A 20778-nucleotide genomic window follows, 5' to 3' on the forward strand; every position below is an offset into this window, starting at 1 on the left:
AACACAGTGACGTTTCGAGCACAACGCTCTTCCTCAGACATGAAAATACATAGATAGACGCCATGTTTAAATAACCCTGTGGCCCGGTCATGTGACATGTCACATGATCCCGGAAGAAGTTAAAGTAGAAAATACATTTGACAATACAAAAACATGTTTATACAAACATCAAATATATACAGCTATACTACAGTAAATATAGATCAGACCCCTAGAGCACAGAAAAGACAAGACATCAGGCCAAAAGGCCGTCAAAACTGGCTAGGTCTAAATAGACGTCTGTATACTTGAAAGGATGACCCTAAAGAATATACCAAGGATTCATATCCAGTAAGTTCTCACTATAAGCGATAAGTAACATTTAGAATTACAATGAGCAGCACAGGAGACTACATAAGATGAAACTTCAACATAGCAGCAGCACAGAAAAGAAATATAGAAACAGATCATGACAGATGCAAATATCTCAACAGGGTCCTGCCTGTGCCACACTGTTCGCCACTGTATTTGGTGACAAATAACCTAATTTTGTGCTCAAAGTCCTAAAAATAAGCTGTTGGTAAAAACGAGTGATGACGTCAGATATTATAGTGATCTGACGACTGACGTATGCTATTCAGATAATACAGTACAGTATACAGTAAATAGTTAGCGTCAGCCTCCAGCATTAGCTAGCTGTTAGCTACGTTAGTTACTTGCAGAGCATGTGAGAGGAGCGTGGAGCGAGTGGGGGGATTTTGGCTTGAGCAGTGAGCTTGGACAGGAGCGAAAGTTGGAGCGACACCGATTACCCGCTCAGTCCCGCTCCAGTTTCGATCACAACATGTTCGAACCAGAATGCGCCGGTGCGTGGCCATGGCATCTCCGGAGACCGGAGTCTTCGTGTTTAACACTCAAAACAATGGAGGTAGTGTGGACAATATATTCAAACGAAGTGCAATAGAGAGCCGCAGGAACGAGTCCGGAAATCATCGATGCTAACAGTCCTGGTTCTTCACTGTTTTTGCCTATGGCAGTTTTGAATGGGTTTTTGGCGCGATGCTTCTAATAATCTCTCTGGGCAATGCTGGCTTAAGCAAACGCGAACCAGTGTTTAGTAATATCATCTTCACACACGAGGACCACTTTTATGAGTTTTGAAGCTTTTATGTGTCATTAAAAGGGCGGCTAGCTAGCAAACGGATAAATGAGACTACACTAGCGAGTCGATGGGGATATATACGTCAATAACGTCACCACTTCAAAGGACGAACACGGAAATTATCTTTCCCTCACCTGGTTCAGCGCCGTTCAGCCCGGGGTAATCAGTGCACACATCAACAACAGTCCAGGTTGAGTGCTGACGTGACGTGGAAGCCTATGCGACAGTGTGTAGTTCTGGATTAGCTTAGCTCGAGCTTTTTACTTCTAGGGCTCGCATTTACGCTACAAAGCTAATGAAAGTGGTCCTCATCTGTGAAGATTATCCGACTGAACTCTGGTTCGCGTTTGATTAATCTTGCGTTGCCCAGAGACCGTATTTGAAGCATCACGGCAAAAACCCATTCAAAAATCCCATAGACAGAAACAGTGAAGAACCAGGAAGTCAGGGACTTCCGCGTACTGACTACAAAAATACGTCATCCCTGCGGCTCTCTATACGGCCCAATGTAGACATGCCCATAGAGAGAACAGCGCTGCAGTCATTATGCTGCAGTGGAATGATGAGTGAAACAAGCTATTAGCTTCGGTTCTTATCAATTGAAGTTCTTTGGCGTAAATTATGTGCGTTGATACAGCACACACACATGTATGTTTTCATAGCACATCAATGGTTATACAGGTAGGAAAAACTGACTGGAGGGAGGCTTTAAAGTTTAAGCAGCTGTGGAGAACCTACCATTACCAATTAATACTTAAGGGGCAAATGTTAAAAATCCCAAGGGACCCAAAGCCAAACAAATCCAAGGTTTCCATTTTCAAACGGCATTTAAGAGGATGTGAAAGTTTGAATCAAATAACTTCTTTCAGCTGTCTGGTTTGTTTACACTGTGTTTCCTTTTGGATTCCTTTGGGAATGGTAATAACGTCAGGATGCACTATTTCTGTAATGGCTCAAGTGAGGAGGAGCTTGCCTCCAAACAGCCATGTAAAACCCACGCTGTGTTGCGGGTGTTTGGAAGACAGGCCTAATCAATTCTGAAGCTGATACGTAGGTAAAATAAATGAGACTTCAAACAAAGTAAAGTAGTCCTTGAGGGATGAATACAAGGCACAAAGGGAGAGGCACTCTGTGTGACATACGCAATGTTTCATCTGTGGGGGGCGGGGGACTAGTGAGCCGCGGCCTGTTTAATGTAAACCCAGAGAGGCTGGACTTGTTTGGTGTCAAATCCAGTAAATAATTAGCTGATTCGGAGCAATGTGGAGTTCTTCAGAAACCTAACCCGAGGGCCAGAATAACAAGAGATATAAACACCAATGCTATTGGCTGGGAGTCAAAAATATACTGAGAAAGACATCCTTTAGGCCAGGAACTAATGTGAATGGGGAGACAAAGGGTTCATCAGTTATTCTTGTACGAGTTATGGCAGTTAAGTACACACTCGACCTGGAACTTTTGTCCAGCAGCATAATGCAGCATACCAACATACCAACATGTCTGGGTTTCTACCGTTCTAAATTGAAGAATTTAGAACTGTAGAACCCCAGACATGGTACCAAAGAACTTAGAAGCCTAGATTGGTTTGGGCAAATGTCATGAACTTGTTGAACATTTGTCCCTAAATGGTGTTAAACGAGCGCAAAGCGAAGATAGGGCCCCTAGTCTTTGTGGTGTTGGTGAGTGCTTGTGGTCCTAGTCTTTGTGGTGTTGGTGAGCGCTTGTGGTCCTAGTCTTTGTGGTGTTGGTGAGCGCTTGTGGTCCTAGTCTTTGTGGTGTTGGTGAGTGCTTGTGGTCCTAGTCTTTGTGGTGTTGGTGAGCGCTTGTGGTCCTAGTCTTTGTGGTGTTGGTGAGTGCTTGTGGTCCTAGTCTTTGTGGTGTTGGTGAGTGCTTGTGGTCCTAGTCTTTGTGGTGTTGGTGAGTGCTTGTGGTCCTAGTCTTTGTGGTGTTGGTGAGTGCTTGTGGTCCTAGTCTTTGTGGTGTTGGTGAGTGCTTGTGGTCCTAGTCTTTGTGGTGTTGGTGAGTTCTTGTGGTCATAGTCTTTGCGGTGTTGGTGAGCGCTTGTGGTCCTAGTCTTTGTGGTGTTGGTGAGCGCTTGTGGTCCTAGTCTTTGCGGTGTTGGTGAGCGCTTGTGGTCCTAGTCTTTGTGGTGTCGGTGAGCGCTTGTAGTCCTAGTCTTTGCGGTGTTGGTGAGCGCTTGTGGTCCTAGTCTTTGTGGTGTCGGTGAGCGCTTGTAGTCCTAGGGCCCTATCTTCGCAAAAGTGGTAATTTAGCGTTTGCGCTCGTTTAAGGCCGTGCACAATGCAAATTGGGGGTGGGCACAAGCGCATGCCTGTTATAATTGTACTGGTCATAGGCGTGCCACATGCGGCACGTGCCGCAAACGTTTCCGCATCCCCGCCGAGGAATTGCATCCCCAACATATTTCGGGGCTGTTTTAACTTAGAAATCAGGGAGGTCATGTCTACCCAGACAATTATATCACTTTTAAACAGTTACATTTCTGTATAAATCATTACAATATGCTCCCGTGAGGTGGGGATGTTGCCGGGCGGGGGTGCAAATCTCGGCATAACACCTGGACAAATGCGCAAGGCAGACTGCTATCTTCTCTGCTTTAAGGCACGCGCAAACAGGTGTGCAAGCGCAAATAGGGGATATCGCCTATACCAAGATAGGGCCCCTAGTCTTTGTGGTGTTGGTGAGCGCTTCTGGTCCTAGTCTTTGCGGTGTTGGTGAGTGCTTGTAGTCCTTGTCTTTGCGGTGTTGGTGAGCGCTTGTGTTCCTAGTCTTTGTGGTGTTGGTGAGCGCTTGTGGTCCTAGTCTTTGTGGTGTTGGTGAGTGTTGTAGTCCTAGTCTTTGAGGTGTTGGTGAGCGCTTGTAGTCCTAGGGCTCTATTTTCCCACAGGCCTCAGGCGCAGAAACTGTCCTTAAATGCAGAAAAACACGCCTTGCGCCTGCCTCGGGAAGATAGCAAAAGGAACCGGTGAACCGGTGAACCACGGCCATATGGCAACGTTCATGCCTGACCGTCTGACATATTAGAGTGGCAACGATACTACTTTCTTGCCACCGACAGCACCGCATGCGCGAATTGCGAACCGGACACGTCGAGACTGTAGTACCTAACGAAAGTGTGATGAGAGGACCATGAGGCCGCGGCACACATGTCCTCCACCGAAACACCACGCAACAACGCAGAGGATGCCGCAACACCTCGCGTAGAATGCGCCCTGATACCCTCCGGGGGAACCTTGCCCACGGCAGAGTAAGCCAACGCGATCGCCTCCACTATCCAGTGTGATAAGCGATCCTTGGAAAGGGCCCCGCCCTGGGCTTTTTGCCCAAAGCAGACCAACAACTGGTCTGTAACGCGTAATGAACGCGTCCTGGCCACATAGGCCGAGAGCGCCCTTATGGGGCACAGCATGTGCAAGCGTCTCTCCTCACCCGAACTGAACGGCGGGGGACAGAATGCTGATAAGTCTATGACCATAGACCTATAGCTGGCATTAATATTCTTGGGTTGGTAAGCCGGGTTAGGTCGCAACGTAACCCTGCGCCCATCATCCCCAAAAACCATACAGGCCTGCTGCACCGAGAGGGCGATCAGGTCACCGACTCTCTTACCTGACGATAAGGCCAGCAGCAGCGCGGTCTTTAAGGACAGAACCTTTAAATCAGCGGAGTCCAAGGGCTCAAACGGATGACCCGTTAGCCCGTCCAGCACCGTAACCAGGTCCCATTTGGGAAAAACGCACCGTGACGGCGGGCGCAGTTTACGCGCCCCCTTCATGAAGCGCGAGACCAAAGGGCAAGCCCCAACGGGGCTCCCTTCAATTCCCATGTGGCAAGCCAAGACCGCGGCTACGTACACCTTAAGAGACTGCGGGGACTGACCCGCGTCAAGCAAGCTCTGAAGAAAACAGAGAACTGGTCGCACACCGCAGTTCACTGGATTCACACCTTTACTTGTGCACCAACGCGAAAAGACCCGCCACTTGTACGCGTACTGAGTGCGGGTCGAAGCAGCCCTAGCACTCTGAATAGTGCATACCACATTATCGGGCAAGCCCTGGGCTAGCAACTGGTCCCGTTCAGGAGCCAGACTGCTAGCTTCCACCTGCCTGGGGAGGGGTGGAACACCTCCCCCTCCGCCTGGGATAGGAGATCGGTCCTCACCGGCAACGCCCAAGGCGGACCCTGCGCCAGGGAGACCAGGTCCGCAAACCATGTCTGCCTGGGCCAGAACAGAACCACTAGAACGAGCCGGAGGCGCTGTTCCTTCACCCTGTCCAACACCTGACGGATCAGGGGGATCGGTGGAAACGCATAGAGCCCCTCCCGTGGCCACACGTTCGCTAACGCGTCGTGTCCCAACGGGGGGTTGTCCTCCTGGATCGAGAACCACAATGGGCAGTGCGTCGCACGCCGCGATGCGAAGAGATCGACGCGGGCACGACCGAACCTGGCCCAAATCTGTTCCACCACCTGAGGGTGGAGGCACCACTCCGTATGATGGGGGTAGCCTCGAGACAGCAGGTCGGCGCCGTAATTCAGCCGTCCCGGCAGATAGACCGCCGACACTGACAGGAGACAGGTGAATCCCCGCCGCTAACTGGTTCAGCGCCCTCGACCGCACACCGCCCTGTTTGTTCAGGTGGGCGATCGCCGCCATGTTGTCCGAGCGAATCAGCACATGGCCTCCATGTATGATCCACTGGAAGTGAAGCAGAGCCAGGCGAATCGCCTCCAGCTCCAGCACATTTATGTGGCGAAGCTCCTGAGCCTCCCACCGGCCGTTTGCCGACAAATGCCCGCACACCGCACCCCAACCCCAGAGGGAGGCGTCGGTGCGAATCACTAACCTGAGCGGGACCGGACCCAATCGAGTGCCCCTCGAGAGGTAACGGGGGTCTGCCCATATGACCAATGCCTGGCGGGCCTGGCCTGTCATAGGAACCCTGCGATGACGGTCCCTGGCCGGATCCATGCGTAGCCTGAGGAACCAGATCTGAAACGGACGCATGTGTAGCCTCCCCAGAGGGAGCACATGCAGTGCCGAGGCCATCAGGCCCAACATGACTGTGCACTGATGTACTGACACCGAGGAGCAAAGACTTAATGTCCTCGCTGTCCGCACCGTGCGAGCCTGTCGCTCCGGTGACAGGCGGGCTCGCATGGCCCTGGAGTTCAACTCGAGCCCCAGGAAGGTAGCCGTCTGCTCTGGGGCGAGGCAGCTTTTTTTCCAGTTCACCAAGGACCCCAAGGTTTGTAGGTGATTGGTCACCACCCTGGTATGTTTCGTGGCACCAGCCCTCGAGTCTGCTACAATAAGAGCGTCGTCGAGATAGAGGAAGATGCGAATCCCCCTCGCGCGGAGGGGGGCCAAGGCCGTCTCCACGCATGCCGTGAAGGTTCGCAGGCTCAAAGACATGCCGAAAGGCAAGACACAGAACTCGTAAGCCTTCCCTAGGAAGGAGAACCTCAGGTATTTCCTGTGCCTCTTGACCACGTGGACATGGAAGAATGCATCTTTCAGGTCCACGGAAGTAAAGAAGTCCCCCTGTCTCAACGCGTTGAACAGGTGGGAAAAGGAGAGCATTCGGAACGGGAGCTTCCTCAGCGTCTTGTTGAGACGCCGAAGGTCCAGGATTGGACGCATGGAGCCGTCCTTTTTGGGCACGACAAAGTACCTGTGGTAGAAACCCGAGCGCACCTCCGCCTCGGGAACCGAGCAGATCACCCCTTTGGCGAGGAGCGAAATAACCTCTTTGTGGAGTATGTCCATGGACTCCCCTTCCACGACCGTATCGTGCGTCCCGTCGAACCTGGGCGGGGGCCTGGCAAATTGCAGGGTGTATCAGTTCTGGAGGGTACGCCACAACCAAGGGGACGGGGAACACAGACGTTCCCAGGCATCGAGCCTGCTGGACAGAGATGGTCTCTTGAGGCCAAAGGGGGCAGAGCCCGCCCCCTTGGCCATGAGTAAATTGTTGGGTACCGGGATCTGGCCCGGTATCTTGGTTGGGGAAGAAAATGGGGGGGGGGGGGGCGGACAGAAAAGGCTATGCCCCCCTGCCGGTTCTTTACGCGGGCTCCGCCTACTGACGTGCCCTGTGAGCGTGTTGAACCGGCGAAACCCCCCCGCCGTGCGGCTTTCGCAGGCTGGGGGGACCAAGGAGGCAAAGCTCTCTTTCGACCGCCGCGGGCGGACTTGTCCGCTTGTGTGGTCCCCCGGAGAGCTCCCAACCAACAATGTGCGCCTGGCGCCAGTGCTGGTGGGCCTGTCCTGGGGGCCTCTTGACGGTGGGTATGAGACCCTGGGAGAGCTCCCGACCGAACTCGGGCCGTGGGCACCGAGGACGGTGGGCTTGTCCCTATAGCTGCAAACCGAAGGCTGGCCCTAAAGCCAAGCCCTGGCGAGCTGCCATCCCCGCCGGGCGTAAGGCACCGGTGAGTGACAGTTTGGGTAGGCCCTTGCTGAGTCCCGGCCCGAAGTTGAGCGCTGAGCTCCAACGACGGTGGGCTCATAGCCCCCCCCCTTCCCCCGAGAGGAGACTAAGTGTGGGACTGGTCACCGGCTCCCCGGGCACCCCCCCGCTTTGGGAGGCGGGGGCCGCGTACCCTGGCCTGCTGTGGGACCCAGGCGGGGCCCACTGCGGCTGGGTGGGGCGCATCCAACAGAGGTGCCCTAGGTGGTGCCCGTACCCGTGGGCGTGGGGCGGTACGCTGCGCTGGAGGCCCCGGAGGGCGACTCTGTGAGCGCGCTTGCACCTGGAACCGGCGGTCCTCCCCCTTGCGCCTAGGCAAGAGGGTACTGAGCGCAACGGAGTCCCGCTGCTGCTTCTCTAACCACTGCGCTAAATCCTCCACGGAAGGACCGAACAGTCCCTCCAGGGAGATCTGGACGCCTAGCAGCCTCCTCTTATCCTGCTCCGGGAGCTGGGTGAGGTTCAGCCACAGGTGACGGTGAGTCATAACGGAGAAGGCCATGACCTTCCCGCTATTCTGCGCTAAGCAGTCGACCAGGATGGCCACGGACCATACGTCCGTGGCCATCCTGAGCTCTGTAAATAGCTCGGGGGCGGGGTCACCCTGCATCTCCCGCACCGAGTAATGATTTATACCGCCTGGTAGCCCTGCAGGATAGCCAGGTTATTGGACATGGCGGCGGACTGGCCCGCCGCCAAGTATGACCTCTCGGCCAGCTTGGCTGTAAGCTGGCACGCCCTTGAAGGCAAGGTGGGCCTCGCGGGGTTGGGGGCCAGGTGTCTGGCCACCATCTCCTTGAGGGGAGGCATCGCTGCGAACGCGAGCTTATCCCCCCCTTCTAAAGCTGACCAAGGAGCCATGCCCCCGCAGAGCGGCTTGGCCTCCTGAGGCTTGTCCCATACCATCTTCACCGCGCGAACCACGTCTATACAGACGGGTAATAGGGGCTTCGGGCGGGGCGCCTGTGGTGCCTGGCGCGGCTGGAAGTAACACCCCAGCAGCACTGACTCGGGGGGCGGGAGTGGTTCGGCCCGAGCGATGCCGAGCTTCGCTGCGGCCCTAGCCATCACCCCTTGAAACTGCCTCTGGTAGGGCTCGTTGACGCTCGTCTCCGAGCGGGCCCCTGCCAGAGAGGTGACAGTGGTTGCACCGTCCCAGTCCTCCCCGCCTGACATCTCCTCTTGGGGGGTGTCTAGGGGGGGGCGACTATGGGGTCATAAGGAAAGAGCCCACCCCGTTCTAACACGGGATCGATGGGCTCATCCCCCCAACTCAGAACGGAGCTTCGCTGTGTCTGCTGCTCAGGTTGGACCGGAGAAGCCTGCTCGTCAGGCAGCTCCCCTTCGACCGAGCGGTCTGACCCAGCACCTCCCTCGGGAGGTGCATGGCTGAGGGCTGGTCCCACCTGGACAAAGAGCAAAGCTCTCTCGCGCAGGTCGCCCAGAGCGAAGCCGTTGCAGGTCTGACAGAAGTCAGCCTTCAGCAGGGCATCGGTAGCATGGTTGTGCCCGAGGCAAAACACACACTCCCTGTGACGGTCGAAACTCGCCAGAGTAGCGTCACAGCTAACACAGGTTCTAACTGTCCCCCCCTTTCTCATGGTGGCCGATCGGTCCATGCACGAATGCACCGCGTAAGCTTTAACTTTTAACAGTAGCTTACGACGGGGAAGATAGCTGGGATGCTACAAGCTAGTCGAAGCTAACTGCACTAAGCAACTAGCTAACTAGTCTAGCGCCACTCCAGCCGGAGTAACGCGCGCGCTTTGACAACAAAGCCGGCGCCTAAAACACAAGCACACGGAAGCTAACCACACGGGTGCAATCTAGGCTATCCGCAAGAACTCAGGCTAGCTAGCCTATTGTTCTAGTGCTAACTGTAAGCTAACAGCACGTATGCAACCTAGCCTAACAGTATTTGAGCGCGGACCTAAGTCAGCCCTCAACGATAACGCTGCCCCAGCCGGGGGAGCGAAGCACAGCTACTCGGCGGCAGCAATAACCCACTACACGGCGGTAGCAAGCACAACTACACGGCGGTAGCAATAAACAGTTAACTAAGGAAGATACTCTTAGCTTTTAGATGACTTGTCCCGACGCCGCCGGTGGAGAGAACAGGATCGGGTCCCCGAAGCCTGCTTTTACCTCGTTCCATGCAAACCTCTTAAGGTGGGCTAATAAGAAGGAACGAGCCTAGTAACTAAAGCTATGTGAGAGCTATCTCAGAGCTAACCGCGGAGCTTTCAAAAACACGTCTTCTCAGTGGCTGGAAGAAACGTAGGGTGACGGACCCTGGGGCTGACAGGACGTGACGTAGTCACGTGGGTGAGGTGGGTGGCCATGTCAGCCCCAGGGGGGCACCACGCCACCTAAAGGTGGGTGGTCAGGTTTTAATGAAAAATAATTTTGGAGCAAAATTACAGTCTTCCATAGTGCTGCTACGCAGCGTTGTAGGCCCTAGTGAGAGCTTGAGTTCGAAACGAAGTAAAACAACATGAGAGTTTTTTATAACATGACAGTTTTGAGCCCGTGACATTCAGAGGCTGTTGTTCACTGCCTGGCTTTCACAAATGTGAAATCTCCCAGCATGCATTGGGCTAATCCATTTCGATAATAAATAGCAACCAAATGAGCCGAAATAGATAGAAAGGTAGATCTAAATAATGTGTAATGTTAACACAACCTGCAATTGTAGAACATTTCAATATTGGACCAAATAAAACATCGAAATCAAAACACAACCCTATGTGAAACATATGTCATCTTGGGCCTATATATATCCCTTGCAGATTTAACGTGATTTAGATAAGTGACAGCGTAACGCAGTTCTACTGTCATACTGTGATGTCCGCTCCAATAAATTGGCCCTACTTCACATTTAGTTTTACAATAAAAACACATTTCTGCAATGACTTTACATAATGTAGGCTATATTTATGTGCATCATCCTACCTGCAGCAGGGGAGAGAAAACGATATAATTCTGGACAAACTTTCACCAATCTAATCTCATCATTTTTTCTAGCCAATGCGTTTAGAACATTCTTTTCACTTTGATCTTGCTATAGTGTAGCATATTTACATGCCTGCAGTATTTAAACTGCAGTTAGATTGGTTTGAGAAGCATAATAATATGGAATAATAGCCTATATATGGAGACAGACAGACGGGATGAAGGGGGGGCGAGCAGAGCGCTTGGCTTGTCTGGTTTTACTGGATTGCTCCGTGGAATTGGAGCTTAAAAGGCAAGCTTGTGACTCATTCACTGCACTTCCCCAATGAGCAGACTGTGCATAATTTTACGCTTAAAAGGTGTGGTTGTAATGCTTAAGGCTGCGTGTAGCGCCGACACCAAGATATCGAGTGGGCTGGTCCACGCCCACTGATCTGCGCTGCGCTGGGCGCTCAGCGCAGTTCATAGGCTGATGCAACAATATGGGCCCTAGTCTTTGCGGTGTTGGTCAGCGCTTGTGGTCCTTGTCTTTGCGGTGTTTTTGAGCACTTGTGATCCTAATCTTTGCGGTGTTGGTGAGCGCTTGTGGTCCTAGTCTTTGCAGTGTTGGTGAGTGCCTGTGGTCCTAGTCTTTGCAGTGTTGGTGAGCGCTTGTGGTCCTAGTCTTTGCGGTGTGGTAAGCGCTTGTGGTCCTAGTCTTTGCAGTGTGTCCCGCACCGTTGGCTCTAGTCAGTCTTGCCGGCAGATTTTCTGGCCAATTCAGCATGTTGAATGGCCATCGGCCGTCTGTGAGAGGAATCACTCTGATTGGCTGGTGGTCAGCTTAACCGAATCAGTGCATGAGAAGAACTGTGGCAGAAAAGGTGGCATTCTAAATGGGCGTGTGACATCACAAGAGGGATTACGTTCTGCTGATGGCTCTTTATTTTCTGTGGAGCAGTGCTGTAGTTGTCAAAAAGTCAAGTCAAGTTTATTTGTATAGGACATTTCATACACAGAGGCAATTCAAAGTGCTTCACATAAAATGGTTGACAGGAAAATAAAAGAATAAAAGAAGAGAATAAAATGGACATTTAAAAGCATCACAACAAAACTTTAAAAAAGAGTATAAAAAGTGCATTAAGCAACAGGCGCAGCATTTGCAAAAAGAGCTAAAAACGTATAGAGGACTCATTGGGTTTGCATAATAGAATAAATCAATTTATCTTTATTGAGTCCCCCGACATCATGACTATAAACATGACTACACACACATAAAACTCAGGTCTGGGTACAGTGTCCTCTTTTCCTCTATACTGCAGTTTGGACGCCAAGCATACCCCCGCTTGTACCTTGCGTCATCTGTTGCCCGTCGACAAACAGGCCGTTTTTTTTCTCTAAACCTTGCTTAAAACGAGTACGGCTCTAGTAAGCTCCCCTTACGCGTGCGTCCCTCCTGACGCATCACCTCACCCTCTTGTGAGTATATCCGTAACCATCCCCCAGACCTGCAGCGCAACACTCAGGTCTGTGTACGGTGTCCTCTTTCCTCTATACTGCAGTTTGGACACCAAGCATACCCCCACTTGTACCTTGCATCATCTGTTGCCCGTCGACAAACAGGCCGTTTTTTTTCTCTAAACGTTGTTTAACACGTTCACTGCCAATGACGTATTAATCCGTCAAAAAAAATCCAACGGTTGACTGCCAATGACGTATTAATACGTCAAAAAAATGAAAAAAAAAAAATTGACCGTGGGATGTGCATCTAACCCTTTTACATCTCTTATATAAATATTGGAGCCACCGAAGGTGTACAACCCATTCCACCGAGCCACTAAGTGGCGACAGTGCTCTCCTGACTAGAGGAAGGCAAGCAAAAAGCAGTGTGAGGAAGCCATTCTCATGAAAATGGATTGGCGAAAACGCTTTCGTTTTCGCGCTGATTGCTGGCGGTGCGGGATTGCAAATTTGCATAATAGATTACGGGTGGAACACACTTTGAAACACGCAGCATAAATATGACCAGAATCGCAAAAGCTTCATCAAAGCTCTCAACCGAAACTCCAAGAAACGAGCGAGCCCATCCATACTTGCACAGCGGCCGCCAGCAGACAGGCACAGCAGCAGCAAAGCAGTGAGCCTGGTGACGCGAGGTTACAGCAGCAACAGAAACGAGCTTGTGACACGCCCGCTGCAGCCAAGAAGAACACACACGGAGGGAGGAGTTTGAAGGAGAGGGGTGTTTCCTGCTGTTATGGAGGAAATGACTGTTCAAAACTATTGTTTAGATGTCTGACGTCTTACTGATGCCAAAAATTAATGGTTAAAGTGACTGTTCTATCGAATTTCACAAAAAGCCGTTTATCTCAGAATAAATTTTCAGACGCTGAAACCATGCTGTATTCAACTGCTAATGCTTACATAACTACTAACTCTACAAACTAACTCTTTTAGACAGAGACACATTCTATTAGTTCTTTTGAGATATTGTGTGTTCACAAAATCCTAACAGAAACGAATCCTCGGCTCTTGAAAGATGAGCCAGAATCCTCAAAAAAAAACCTTGGCAGAAGCTAACTACAGTATTGAAAAACGGCTGGCAGTGAATGTGTTAAAACGAGTACGGCTCAAGTAAGCTCCCCTTACGCATGCGTCCCTCCTGACGCATCACCTCACCCTCTTGTGAGTATATCCGTATTACAGAACCATCCCCCCAACCTGCAGCTTTTAGCAGTAATTACAGTCATCTATGTTTTAAAACCAATTGTATAATAGTGATTGAGAAACAGCTGTCAGCAGTTAAAAGCAACATAAACATAAAAGACTTTAGTCTATTTTTAAAAGTAAGTAAAGTTGGGGCAGATCTGAGGTCTTCAGGCAATTTGTTCCAGCTAGCAGAAGCATAGTGGGTAAATGCGGCCTTCCCATGATTTGATTTGATCCTAGGGACAGTTAATAAGCTGGACCCTGCTGACCTGTGAGGTCTAGACCAGCGTTTCTCAACTGGTGGGTCGCGACCCAAAGGTGGGTCGCGGGGCCATTTTGATTGGGTCGCGGACATTGGCCAAATGTTTTTTTTTTTTTTTTTTTTTTTGAGTTAAATTCAGATTATTGAAACTGGATTAGCCTGACCAGTTTTACTTGTTTAACAAGCTGAAGCATATGCTCTGCCTGTAATTCAAGAGAAGTCTGCCTTTTCATTTCATATTTAATTTTAGTTAAATTCAGATGATTGAAACTGGATTAGCATGGCCCCAGTTTAATAAAAAGTTATGACCAGTTTAACTAAAAAGCATATAGCCTGCCTGTGATTCAAGAAAAGTCTGCCTTTTTATTTTATATTAGTTAAATTCAGACTATTGAAACTGGATTAGCATGACCAGGTTAACTTGTTTTATTATTATTATTATTATTATTATTATTATTATTATTATTATTATTATTATTATTATTAACTTGTTTAAAAACATATAGGCATGTAATTCAAGTCTGCCTTTTATTTCATATTTCATACAGTTCAAATAAGACTTTCTGAGCATGACCAGTTTGACTTGTTTAAATTTAAAAACATATAGGCCTGTAATTCAAGTCTGCCTTATTTAAATTGGTTTTTAGCCCTAGTTGCACTTCTGTTGCACTTTTTTGTTCATTTGAGGTTTATAACAGTGCATGAAGGCATTGTGTATTAAATTAATGTGCTATTTTTTGTGCAATAAATTTGAGTGGTTCTGAAATCTGAAATTTGGGTCGCGACTGCATGACAAGGAAATTAGTGGGTCCTGAGGCTACACCAGTTGAGAACCACTGGTCTAGACGGTTCGTAGCGTGGATAAACTATACATTTCTGAGTCAGTCTTCTCGCTTGTCTGGCGCCATTATAAAAAAGGTGGATAAATAAACTTCAGTCGCCCATATACAAGACTAGATATGAGACTAGAACAACTGAAACTGAATCATAATATAATTTTATTCTTATCATCATCATCATTGTTGTGGTTTATTTTGTGGTGTGATCTTTGTGGTTTATTTTGTGTACTGGTGTGGACTACTTATTTGTTGTACTGGTGTGTTTTCTATAGAACCTTTTGAGGATTCCTAATATGTACCAAGCTACCCCAGCAAGCAAAGTTACATCATGATGACTTTCATTTAACAGCTTTATACATAATATATGTCCAGATTAACAATTTATGCAAGACATTTTTTAATTGCGATAGTGCCTCATCCAGGATTTGAACCCAGGTCTCCCATGTGAGAGAGCGCTATTTTCCCACTGCACTAGTTGTTCACTGAGATAAACAGTGGCACGTTGAACTAATATACCACACCATTTCAAAACATTGAGCCCTTTTCACTTGTTCTTTCCAATACTAGTATACTCCAACCGTGGAGTCAGGACAGTTTAAAGAACTAAATGTATTTAATTCAAACCTTAATCTCGAAGAATCGTTGGTTTGCCTCAAATCTTACAAATGTAGCGTGCACAGCCAGCAGTAACATTGAGAGAGAGCGCGCGCGCGAGAGAGAACTGTGTGTATTGGCTTTATGTATCTTTGTCTCGCAAAGGTAATTATTGAGCCATTTAATAAAAATAAATTATTCAAATTGCTGCTGAAGATGAACTATATTACAAATACATGACGTAGTGTGTGTGCGCATATAGGCTGCACTATCGCAGTTCCAAGCCTCGGGAAAGGTGTGCTTGTAAATAGTGGGTATAAATAGCAGCGCCACAAGGCAGATGCTATTTGTACCCGGGTACGAATAGACACTCCGTTTCTTCTGTCACTCTCACCCCCCCGAAGGCAAAAAAAATAGAGCAAAAAACCATAATACCATAGATCTTAGAACCCTAGATTGTTTGGGCAAGAGTCAAGGACTTGAACATTTGTCCCCTGTGCGACTAACATTGTCCCAATGTCTCATGTTGTTTTCAGAATGTACCATCTATGACCTCATCTCGTGCCTCTGTTTCCAGATGCAGAACCGTTCATCTGTCAATCTACGACTGAGGAATCATGAACTCAGCTCGAGCGAAAGCCACAAGCACAAATATCTGACAATAGCGTGTACGTCAGTTTGACAATGACAGCATTTGTAGCCGTTCGCCAAACGCTAGCCTGAAACGTTCTGCGCTCGTGATCGGCAATGAAATCAGTCCTCAGAAATGTCTGTGCTAACCAAACATTATCTGTTGGTGATTATCTAGCACCACTGCTGAGGTAGTGGGATCCAGTGCACAGAGGTGGCCCCGGGGAGCCCCTCCCTCTTCTTGAGAACTAATGTTTACAAATGTTTAGGGGCATCCATGGAAGGCATACAGGAGACACTGGCATATGTTTGTCTCCGTTTGGAGGATTGCGGTTGGGCTGAAGCTCATCTGGCAACCTTATGGGCCCACTCATCCACTCCAAAGCTTGTGTTGTTTCTTCCTCCCCCTCTCCTCTCCCTCCATCACACCTCTTCCTCCTCTCCTCTCCTCTCGCTCCCTGATCCCTCTCTTCCCTATTCTGACATTTCCTGCCCACTCCGTCGTCTCTGCTTCCAGCCCTCTTCTCTCTTTCCCCTCTGTTTTTTGTGAGGCCGTTCGCTGTATCAGCTGTCTCTAGTCATACATGTCATGCGATGCCATGTGCTGATGGCTAGAGTTTCAGTGGCTCTTTCATGTGTGCATCATGTGCAGCAATGGCTGGAATGGGATGTAGCTAGAGTAAATCAATTTGTCATATGAGTAAAATGTGCTGAGTGCAGAGGTTCATGGGCAGGTTTTGCGGCCTGCTTGTTTTCTGTCTTCTCTCCCTTCACAGTTGCAGATTGTTCCAAACAGCCCTGGAGATCCACTGCTGGAACGCATTAAGAGGGAAGGAAGAGCAGGCACATCCGCCTTGTGTGGGACTGCCCTTCTCGAGGATGTATCCTCTCTCACTTGACTCACGGCCGCCACATTACCTGCAGCTTGTCCTCACAAGTTTAACACTGGACTGACATAATGGTGTGCCTCAGCAGTGATGTCACAAAGAAATGGAGACATTTGCCATTTGAGTGACAGTGACTCGTACAACATGACAGACGGCTAAGAAAAGCGCAAATCTGCAATAAGTGGTACAAAGTGGTGCTTTGAAATAACCTATTGAATGCTGAATAAATCCTTGTCTCAAATTGTGAGAAATGTGCATGATGTGAAAATACAAATGCAAATGATCCCCCCCCCCCACCCCACCATTTTTCAGAACAATAATACACAAACAAGAAAAACAAACTCAGACACAGGGGGCTCTATCTTCCGACAGGCGCTATCCCCTAATAGTGCTTGCGCACCTGTTTGCGCGTGCCTTAAGGCAGGGAAGATAGCATTCCGCCTTGCGCCGTCCCCCAGGTGTTCTGCCGAGTTTTTCTCCCCCGCCAATCAGCAAAAAAAAGCATCCACACCTCACGGGAGCATACTTGTAATGATGTATACAGAAATGTAACTGTTTAAAAGTGATATAATTGTCTGGTAGACATGACCTCCCTGATTTCTAAGAACAGCCCCGAAATATGTTGGGGATGCAATTCTTGGCCGGGATGCGGAAAGGTTCATGGCAGGTGTCGCAAGCGCAAATTACAGCTGTGCCAAAATAATCTGCGCCCCAAAATGCTGCGCAAACGGGATTTTGGCGGTCTTAACTACCAGATTATTCACAGGCGTGGCCAGGCAAGGCTGGGCATTACGTCAATCAAAACCAATCAGATTTCCATCTCGCAATGGTTGTTTGCGGGAGGCATGCAATATGCTGTAATTCTCTCAATGCGTAATAGAGTGTACTCACTCGTGCGAGGACAAAGAGAGCTTATTGACAGATCGTCTGTGGTGCGACCCTCCGGCTTATGAAGGTAAATAGCCTAATGTCCCTTGTCCAACAAGTTTTCTCAATTAATTTCCCTCTTTGCGATGTGATAAAAGTTTCTCAGTGAGTTATAGTTGATTGCCTCACTAAATTATCTGTACCCAATTTTAGCAGCATAATTTGATGTCTTGGCGTGGCAAGGCTGTGCGTAATGACATATCCAAAAGGAATTCGACTTTCCACTGTGCAAATACCTCTCTGCGCTGGGAGCGCAGCCGTAATCTCCGTGCAGCGCAGAGAGGTATTTGCACGTAAGAGGTCCTTTTCAAAGCTCTTAGCGCAAAGTAATTGCGCGCTGCTGACGATAGCATAATGCCATCTATCACCACATTTTCGCGCTGTAATGCCTGCTTTGGCTTGTGGCAGCCAATGCCCAGTACAATTGTCACAGGCATGCAAATGCTAAATTAGCGCTTTTGGGAAGATAGAGCCTAGGAAAGGAAAGAAAAACAAAACAAACAAACAAATAAAAATACATACATTTCAACAATTCAACATTACACCATGGTGCTACCAGCCGCATAAGATGCTTGTGTTTGTAAAATATATTGTGCATGGGATCCCACGCAAGGGATCCAGGAGAGATCAGATGGGCGAGTCACCTCTAACCTCAGTCACTTGTCATTCTTAAACTCATCAAAGTAGGCCAAGAACGGGTCCCAGATAATTGAGAACCTTTTAAGCGAGTTGGCTCTCAGGAACCTGAGTCTCTCCATCTGTGTAACAGAGATCATGTCCATCAGCCACACCTGAAAAGAAGGTGAAGAGGAGGACTTCCATTCCTTCAGAATGAGCTTTTTGGCGACAGTTGTCCCAGGTGTCAGAGATTGTTCCACAGCTGTAGGGAAGTTACAAATGCAAATGATTGATTGATTGATTGATTGATTGATTTTATTTTATTTGATATTTTCAATTTAAAAGTACAGCAGCTCTGCAAAGGCATTGCCTGCACATAAAAAGAAAAATCAAGATAACACAATAAAACCCTGAGGCTTATTTCCATTGTGGTCCTGGGGTAGGGGTGTGCAAGGTGGCAGACATTTACGAATAACAACATCATTTACAAAGAGACACAAAAAAACAATACAATAAAATAAAATAAAACAAACATCTCACAAGACAAAGGAACACGAGGATGTGCCTGCCGCCATCTTGAACAAAAACCATAAATAACTAAGAAAAATATGTTTCCCCACCACAAAAGGAAGCATGAAGGAGACACGAGTAGAAACAGGCAGTAGTTTGACATTGAAATAGTGCAATGGAAAGTAAGGATGTGGTCTGCCTTCAACTCCAACAAAGCCAACTAATGCTGATACATTTTCTACTGTGTTTTCTATTGCATTTAACCATGACCAAGACTGTAGGCTTAGGGTTAACCAGTGTTGTTTTTGATGTCTAAACATAACCATGAACCAAGTATTTTAAATGCCTAACCTTATTCCTAACCCTAAACCACGTTGTTTTACTCATCTAAATGTAACCGTTTTCTAACCTTCAAATGACAAACAGGAGAAAATGGCATGTCCAATAAAAACTATTGTCAGTCCAATCCAATTCTTGGTGGAGAATGTGACCTTCTATGTGTGTATTAAATCTGCGTTTCACAGTTTGTGTTTATTTCATGAAATTGTATGAAACTGTTGAATATTGTTGAATATTGAATATGAATATTAGGTAAGATTGCATATCCTTTTGAAAGACTCAGCTCATATATTATAATGCACATCAGAGTTGTGTCTCACCGGTCTCTGCAAAGCCATTATTACTCTCAGACCAATAGTTCAAGGCTTTCCGGTGTTGGACCCAAACTGAGTAAGTTAGATCTCACACCGACATCCACAATCATTCAAACAGACATGTCATCTTTAGTCACATGGAGAGGCAAAATAAATGTGCCAAATTTGAAGTCTCAAGTATTTAAGAGGAAAACTTTTGACTTGAATGCTACTTAGTGTGGAGTCAGCATGTCCTGATCTCACCGCAGGACTCTGTAAACACTGGTAAGTTCAATTTACCAGCACCAGGTACAACAACAACATTCTATCTGATACACACACGCACGGACACACACACGCGCGCACGCACGCACGCACGCACACGCACACACACACACACACACACACACACACACACACACACACACACACACACACACACACACACACACACACACACACACACACAGGAAAACCCAGCCAAAAGGAGCAAATGGAGTCCTGGGGTCTTTAGCCGAACTGGTGTTTATTTTCATCCCATGGTGCAACAGGGCCAAGCTGCTTAACGCAAGGTGGTGTGTGTGTGACGTGTGTGTGTGTGTGTGTGTGTGTGTGTGTGTGTGTGTGTATGAAGCTGGTATTATATACACTCCTGAGTCCTGCTACATGGGCATAATGTGTATATGTGCCTGTCTGCATGCATTTGCATGCATGCACACACTACATTTCAACAGTCACATTTAATGTTTTTGTTATTTAACCCTTACCCAAACGATAACGACCTACAGGTGTGAATACACCCTTAGACATTGCCGTTTGCTTTTATTTGGTATGTTACATACAATTGGATAAATTATTAGTTAATTCAGAGTTAGATGATATTGACTTTTTCTTTTTCTTAGCCGGAAGTCGTGACACAACCACACAACCGGGTCAATTGGGCGTGGCTACATAAGGTGATTAGGCCTACACTGGGTTGAGTGTATAGGCCTAGACAGGGTTGAGTATATAGGCCTATGATCAAGCCAAGTACAGAGAGCAGGGTGAGCTTGGGGCCTGAGCCCTGGATAAACGTTTCCCTGCTGTCTGTGTCCGGATTGTGAAGGGCAGATACAGCACTTCACACTCTGCCAATTAACAGCCCCACAGCCACCATGCACACAGGAGGCCCTCTCATAAAGACTCACCCTCTGGTGTAAGCCACGCCACTTCCAAGCTTTATCCAGGGCAGAGCCCATCCACACAGCTGTTAAACTGGCAGCTTTTTAAGCAGCGCCCACAGGCCCCAGAGTTCATAAAGATTTTCTCAGCAAGTGCTCTTCCCAAGGAGAGAGAGGGAGGAGGGAGAGGGAGAGAGAGAGAGAGAGGGAGGAAAGGAGAGAGAGGGAGGGAGAGAGAGAGAGAGCAAGGCAGCTGGGCAATCAAGGGGCAGACCTTGCTCAGAGATAGAGCCAGCATGCTCCCTGCCTTCATCCCTCTATCTCTCCATCTCTCCTTCCGCTCTCCACTCCACTCTTCTCTTTTCATGTGATTGTGAGGCTGGGCAAGCCAACAAGAGGCAAGGGTTGGCCTGCTGAGGACTTGGAAGATGGGATAACTCCAAT

Source organism: Poromitra crassiceps (assembly GCF_964638095.1).
Source record: "Poromitra crassiceps genome assembly, chromosome: 1".
NCBI classification, from domain to species: domain Eukaryota; kingdom Metazoa; phylum Chordata; class Actinopteri; order Beryciformes; family Melamphaidae; genus Poromitra; species Poromitra crassiceps.